Here is an 8,458-nt window from a genome sequence, read left to right on the forward strand (position 1 = left end):
GACCTGAGGATGCAAAGAAACCTAAATCAACTAATTTCTAGAACATGATAATTCATTCTTAGTAATGAAGCAACTCATGATCATTTTCATGCCTTGTGAAGCAATGAAAGAAGGTGGAATGTCCTTTAAACATGGATAAAGAGAACAAGAAAAAAATTTTAACAAACTTTTAAAGTCACATGTTGGATGATGATAAAAATTGGAATTCTAAGCAGCCCCAACTACAAAGCAGGCTGCACACATTCACCAATTTTTTTCATTTACTCCATGTGATAATATGCTGAAGGCTGGACGCAAACGAGAGAGCTGCAATAAATCCCTCTCTCCAAAGCATGTGAATGTGCTGCCTGACTTCATTATCATTTTATTCATTCACTCATTAATTCACTTATCTTCACCAAAAGCACCATATGCAGCCTTCCAAGGCTGGAGATAGGGCAGCAGAATAGATCTTCCTAAGAACAGAAAGACAATGGTGGCATTGGAGAACAAAGGAAATCCCTCAGCTATCAAGAGAGCAAATGACAAAAAACTAAGCTGTAATTTGAGTGATATGACTGGTTTAGAAAGCTGGCAGCAGGGCTATAAAACATAAAGAGATTTCTAGAAGCTCAAAAGATGCTTAGATCCTAAGCCCTGCTAAAGAGGAAGTCCATGTCCTAACATCAAAAATATTCTAAGCAAATGGTGAACTAAACCTACCTAAAGTTATAACAGAGCTCAGACCTACCCAAATTACAGATTAAATTAGCCAAACTCCCAATACCAGCAATCCTATAGAAAAAGATGCAAGCCCTTCTTTGAGAAATAAATATTTATTTCTCTACAAATACAAGGATCAACATAAATCAGAGATTATGAGACACATAAAGAATCAACTAAATGTGACCATGGTGAGGCAAAGATACTCTCAATATAAATAGCTCCAGAGGTGAACCAGTTGTTGGAATAATTGGAAAAAAATTAATAACTGTGAAGACTATATTAAAAGATCCATTGTAAAAAGTAAACAACATGCATTAATAGATAAAAAAAACTTTAGCAAGTGTGTAGAAATTATAAAATGAACTAAAGGCAAATGTTAGCAAGGAAAATACATTATCAGAAATGAAAAAGTCACTTAATGAAATCAAGAGCAGATTGGACAAGGCAAGGAAAACAAAAAAGAATCAGACACCTGAATACAAGTCAATAGTTTATTCAAACTGAAATACTAAGAGAAAAAAACTTAAAAGAAAACATAAGAGAGCATGATCTGTGAGACAATATCAAAAAGTCTACTTATAAATAATTGGAGAAGCAGAAGATGAGAAGAAAAGGAAGCAAAAGGAATATTTGAAGAGATAACTGAGTATTTGTCAAATCTTATCAAAGAAATCAACCCAGAGATCCAAGAACTAATATCATGTAAACCTTAAGCAAGATAAGTGAAAAGAAAAGCACTCTAAATCATATCATAGCCCAACTGCAGAAAACCAAATATAAAGAGAACGTTATAACAATAGCCAGAGAAACATGTTGATTACATTCAGGGCACAACGATTAAAGTGATGGCTTACTTATCAGAAACAGTATAGTCCAGATAGAAATCATCTTTTAAAATACTGACAGAAATATGTTAACCTCAAATTCTATATTCATTAAAAAATAACATTAAAGAAGGAAAATGAAATAAAGACATTTAAAAATAAATAATAGCTGAGGGGACTTATCAACGACAAACCTGCACTGTAAGAAATATTAAAATAATTTCTTCCAGCTGGAGAAAAATTATAGCTGGGGAATATTTTTAGATCTTCAAGAAGTGATGGAGAATACCATAAAGTAAACTTTTCATCATATTATGTTTGTGTTGTGCGTGTGTGTACAGGCACAAACAAGTACACATATACGTATGTACACACATACATATTTATACACATGCATACATTTCTCTAAAACTTCATTGACTGTTTAAAAAAATAGTAATGACATTGTTAGATTTATAGCATATGTAGAAGTAAATATGAGACATAATAACACAAAAGGGGAGGTAAGTGCAACTGTGATACTGTTAAATTATTAAATCGCTTTAAAAGAGAATTATTATTTAAAAGTAGACAATTATACATTTAAAAATGCAGATTGTAATCTCTAGAGCAATCACTAAATAAATAATACCAAGAAGCATCATTAAAATATCAATATAAAATGAAACAAATACTAGCAAAATTAGTTTCTCATCCAAAAGACAGCAATAAAAAACCAGCATGGAAACAAATATATGAGGCCAAAAGCAAACACCCACATGGTAGGCTTAACTCCAACATATAATTAATTATATTAAATATAAATGGACTGAACAATTAAATCTATGACATACTAAATAAAAAAGCAAGTCTCAATTATGTCGTTTACAGAAAACACACTTTAAATATGAAGACCCCAGAAAGGTTAAAAGTAAATAATGGAAAAAGATACACCATGTAAATTCTTAAGCATAAACCGGTGTGGCTGTATTTGTATTAGATGAAGTAGACTCCAAGGAAAAGGGTAATATTAGAGATAAAGAGAGATGTTTCATGATAAAAAGGTCAATTCATTTAAAAAAAAAAACATAATTTAATATATACAGCTAATGTGCATCTAATATAAGTCCAAGATCAAGGTGCCAGTTGATTTTTGGTGAGAGTTACAGCTAATGTGCACCTAATGTAACTCCAAGATCGAGGTGCCAGTTGATTTTTGGTGAGAGTTCTCTTCTTGGCTTGCAAATGTCCACCTTCTCACTGTGTCCTCACTTGGTAGGGAGAAAAAGCCTGGGTTCTCTGCTGTCTTTTCTCATAACGACACCAATCCTGTTGGATCAGGGCCCCACCCTCATGACCTCATTGAACCTTAATTACTTCTATAAAGGCCCTGTCCCCAAACACATTTACACTGGAGGGTTAGAGTTTCAATATATGACTTTGGGGAGGAGGATAGGAACATTCAGTCCATAACAAGTAGTAATGAATGTTTCTTTTTAAAAAGAAGACTTGACTTCATTGGAGAGGAGTTGTTGATTTTGTTTGTTTTGTTGTGGTTTTTATTTTAAAGATACCCTCTCATGGAATATCAAATTAGATGAAGTAAATGAAAAAAAAAAAGTATAATTCTGCACCTGGAAAAAAAAAACTTGATATGTGCTGGGAGATATTATTTATTTTTTCCAATACGAAACAGACAATTTAGCAAATGGAAAAGTTTATGTAACAGTCCTTAAATTATGAAGATGTGATTAATTCCAAACATTTGTAACAATTGTATTTCAGGAATAATGTTTTAACATCCTGCCTCAAAATATAGGAGTAAAATAAGAAAAACACCAACTAAACCAAATAATACATTTCATTTTGAAGAAAATGGAAAACTGCCTGGCTGTAATGAGAAATAAAGACTTCATCAGACATTGGACTGAAAAGATTCAGAGAAAAAATTCTATGGGAAGAATCTGTTTTGGAAAAAAAAAATAATCTGAAGTTACATACCGGCTGTTCTTTACTCTTAAAATAGATCTCAATTTCAAGAAGAAAATAGCCTCTTTTTCTACTATTCTATCTAGGATATTCAGGGCACACACTACAAGACTGAAACTATGAACAAAGGACTTGGCTCCTGACCTTTCATACTTTCCTTAGGAAATGTATTTTCTGCTTGTAGATTACCTAGGGTGTAATCAATGACAAGTAATAAATATAGGCATATGTACTGAAAACAGTATTGCTCTCAGTTAAAAATTTGGTGTGTAGGTATATATGGGCCATAAGAAATCAGTTTTTCCCAGGTAGATCATTTGTTTCTCAACCTCTAAAGCAGCAAATATTTTAAAATAATTCTTCTGTATACATTTTGGCCCAATATTTGTGAAGTATGTTCCTTTTTTCCTCTAGTTTTATTTGATCCCCAATACCTGCCTCTGTTTATAAGAAGAGTTTCTAAGGTCTTCATTTTAAAATAAATTCAATGTTGGGATCAGCACCATCTTTGAGCTTAAATATTGTTTTTTCTGGAAATAAAGATAAGATCCAGTTAAGAGAAGAGAAAGTTACAATCAGGTTGTTCAAAATATACTTTCAAATATTCTTGGGAAAAATTTCATCAAAAATAATTATAATGAGTCTTTTTGATAAAATTTGATTCCTGTGCAAAAGTTATAAATATATTTTAAAAAACAAAAAATAAAGAAGTCTATTGTGTATTGTTATGGTCTTTAGTAGACTGAGGGGCCTAAATAGATCATAATTCATATAGCAAATTTAAGAAAATTAACAACCCATTATGTGTAGTAGATACCATTGGTGTCCAACCCAGATTCCCCAGCACTTCCGACTCAGTGTAAGCCTGATACACTTCCAACTGCATCCCTGCTTCACTTGAAGCTTTTCCCTAGCTCTTGGAGTTCACTTTGCTGTCTCACTTTGCTGGCAGGTTGGATGTGCCAAGGAGATAATGCTTTCCTGGAGCAGCCCTCCACTAGTGCAAGATTAGAGTCATTGTAGGGATACCCCAGCTCACTCACACTTTGGGAAGGATGACTCTGAGGTATAGTCTACACTGGTTCCACAATCCCAGAAGAATTAAGCTCTATCTACTCACAGTGGGAACTTGACTGATATTACCTTTTTTATTGGCTGCCTTCCTCCTCCATCTCACTTCCTCACTCCTCTTTAGTGTTTTCTGGGATAAATAGGTTTTTAATTCTTTAATCCCTGTCTTGGGGTTTTCTTCTGAGGAATTCAAACAAAGATATCGTGAACCCATTGCTTATCTACTCTGCAATTCTTCAGGGATTTAATTTTCACAAATGGAATGAATGGGCAATTTTTGATGTCACTTCTAAAATCAACACTTTTAATGGCTGAGCCAAAAAGGCTTAACCAGTGAGACTATATTGCAAAAGGTCTATAATACAGCAGATTTAATTCAATTTCAGCCTGCCATTCACATATAGCCTTTTTATTATGGCACTCCAAATGTCAAGGGCTTCTGAAGAATTCTAGCATCTTATTCCTGGGAATTATAAGCCTTGATTCTGGATTCTGAGGGCTAAGAGGAAAGTTTGCTGAAAGACTGAATATTTAATGTAATCTCCCTGTTTTCTCCCCTTTGACTTTACCTGTTGTGTGTCTAAAGCTTCAAGGCTCTCTGTTTCTATTTTTCCTGACATTGAACCTCCATTTTTTTCAGGGATGGAGAGAGATGCCTACAGAGGTAAGAATGGTAAACACCTTATACATTAATTTAACTAATATTCCTCTTTTAAGCCCCATGCCTTTATCTATACTCCATTGGTTCTCCAGTTCCTGGACGTTCCAGAGTGGAGCAAGTAACCTTGATTTCTCCTTAGCATCTATCCTCTATGCTCTTGGGTTTTAGCTTCTTCTGCCATGTCAGCTGAGACCACACATCTCCTACTGTTGCTCTCCTCTCCAGTTCTCTTTGTCCTTGTAACCACATTCCTTTCTTGTTTATTTCTTTTATGTCATTCTTTTGGGAATTCAAGATGGAACAGAGAGAAACATTTGGATGAAAACTATCACGTTTCACAGAAGCTGAAAATCATTTTTGTTTGTCTGTTTATTTGTTTGTTTTTTCAAAGAAATGTGGGTAAGATTATCAAGGCACCACGAGTTCCACAGTCCTTCCAGTTTTGCAAAGAGCATGCTCTGAGAGTGTGCTATGCTATGGGATTTCTCTACAGAGAAGTTTTCTTTTTATGAGAGAAGATTAAAGACCTGAAATAAGAGTCTGATTTACTTTGCTGAAAAATCATGTCAAGACATAAAAGCCCTTCACATTCTTGTGGAAGCTGTGTTTTCTTTCTTTCTTTCCTTTTTAATCAGTAACATGTAGTTTCATTTAATCTGCATAAGTTTCACATATTTGGTGTCAAATGTTTTTTTTTTTTATTTTGTTTTGCTTTTTGCCTTAAAGGAAAAATAAAAACATTAAGAGTTTGACATCTATTCACATGGCGAGTCTTAGAATAATCACTCAGAGTCAGTGGACTAGATCGGCAGGACCGTTTTAAAGTCAAAGTTCTGAAAAACACTGAAGGCCAAGAATAAGAACTAGACAGAGGTGTATTTAAAATGATCTAAGTTAATAAAAATTAATATATGCCTAAAGAAGCATGAACCTATAATGTAAAAGAAGGAAAAAAAAATCATTACCTTAAAAATAGAGTGACCATGTGTGTGTGTGCACGCTTGTATGTCCAGTATAGCTTACAACCAATGGCAACCAAGACCCAGATCAGAAGAAATGCTTTAAAGCACTTCCTTACCACTAAAATCAAAAGTCTACCATGTTTTTTATCCAAGAATCTCAAAAAAAGCATGTGACTTCATTCTATATCAAAGGAGGAAGTTGCATATCTTAAATTTGATTTAGATTTGGCATATCAGAAGAATAAAGAAATTGTTTCTCCTGAAGAAAACATAATGAATTTGCAAGATATATAAGTATTAAAATGTAGTTAATATTGAAATTCCTGTTCCACTTCCTAAGGGTTGCCTGAGTCACCAAATATAGAAATATTTGATTTTTTCATCGCAACTGCTGCAACTAAGATAACAAATAATTAACTGCCAGGGGTTTTAGCCGGTATTTAGCCTTTCACTGTAGTATGGATATATTATGGCTACATTAACAATAGCTAAGTGGTACGTTGTGTTCTATATGCCAGGGGAAAGTGGTTCGATCTCGGTGTGCTTATTTTCCTTTTGATTTCTAATTTCTTTTGGTCATTTGAAATGCCTGTAGAGTATAGTAGTGGGGAAAATAATACAAGGTAACTACTGTATATCTAAAGGCTCCAAATAGTATATTCTTCACATAATGTCAGCAATGAGCTGAAATGTACAAGAAAACATTAGAACTGGCATATTCTAGCTTCTTCCCTCAATTGCCTGTGCTTGAATTGCAAAATTAGAGAAGCAAAAAGGAAGACACTGTGTTTTACATTTTATATTAAGAGTCTTAGAATAAAAGCAAATACTAATTATTTTCCTGCAATATTCAGTTGCAGAGTAAAATGAGGCATTTAACATCAGAGAAAAGAAGGAGTAGGTTCATAATAGATAGATAATAGGTAAGTATGTAGGTATGTAGGTAGGTAGGTAGATAGATAGATAAATAGATGATAGATGATAGAGAGAATATAAATGTCTCTTGTAGTTTATAAATAAATGTTCTTAATAAATCTAAGAATTTAAACAGAGAAATTGCTTAGAGAAATGCTCCATTGTTCCTAATTTACTTGATTATTTAAAAAATAAACTCTAACTTCTGCTTAAAATTTAGTGACTTTAAGTGATTTATTAAGAGGTTTGGTATAGTGATATGCACCCTTGAGTTCTTTCATGAGACTTTTTTTTAAGAATTAGAGTTGCCAACTATGGATAAGGGCCATCTGATGCTTAAACAAGCCAGCGAGAAAAAATATACCAAGAGAAGATTATTGCCATCACTGTGACTTGTTAAGAGATGTGTCTGTTTTAATTAGGCCATCTGGTAATATCAGGAGTCAGGTAGCAGATGTATATGCACTGTATAGAGCTTCAAAAGAAGTCTTTTCCTGTGAAAGACCTCAAAGTTTATCCAGTAGGCATAATGTGTACATGCCAGAGTCAAAGGTTAAACAGCAGCTAAAACCCATGGCAGGGAACACATTTAGCCAGTCAAATTTAGCAGATTCATGAGTCTAAAGAAATAGTGATTTTAAGTCACTAGATTTTGAAGTGATTAGTTGCACAGCAACAGATAATAGGAGCAGCTACTAATTATCTATCCATGATGACCAATTAGTTTAATATGCAATGGTATAAAATAAAAGCTTGGGATCAGAAATATAGCTTTCAGAATTATTGACATGTTAAAAGATAGCCATATCTCCTCCATAAGTCATTCTTAATCACAACATTGAAGAATCCATTGAAATTTCTCTTTCAAGTCTAACTCTACTGAGCTTTCTTGACCATTAAAATCCTCAGAAAACATACAGACACACATACACAAGACTCTAGTGCCTTTGTGCTCTACAGTTATGATTTTAAATCTATTTTTCATGAACCTAGAAATGAAAATTTAAGAGTAACCAAGACAAAGTTAGTTTTATTAAAAAAAAAAAAAAAACAAAACACCTGCAAAGTAAGAATTGGAATGAAAGGAATAGAAGTTGGAGAATGCAGAAATCTTTGTGCAAACAAGAGATAGAGAAGAAGAAAAGGAGGGGCAAACAGAAAAGATGGTAACAAAAAGTAAGATGTGGTTGAAAATAGTTCATTATCCTAAAAATAAAGTATTGTGAAAGAAAAACTTAAGTATCTTTTTCAGGTGACTTTAAGTGATAGAGATCAGAAGAAATGCTTTAAAGGTGCCTGGAAAGAGTTAAAATTCTAATCTAATCACCTTGCTTCTCTTGTAATAGTCACTG

Source organism: Pteropus alecto, unplaced genomic scaffold, assembly GCF_000325575.1.
Source record: "Pteropus alecto unplaced genomic scaffold, ASM32557v1 scaffold10, whole genome shotgun sequence".
Classification (NCBI taxonomy): domain Eukaryota; kingdom Metazoa; phylum Chordata; class Mammalia; order Chiroptera; family Pteropodidae; genus Pteropus; species Pteropus alecto.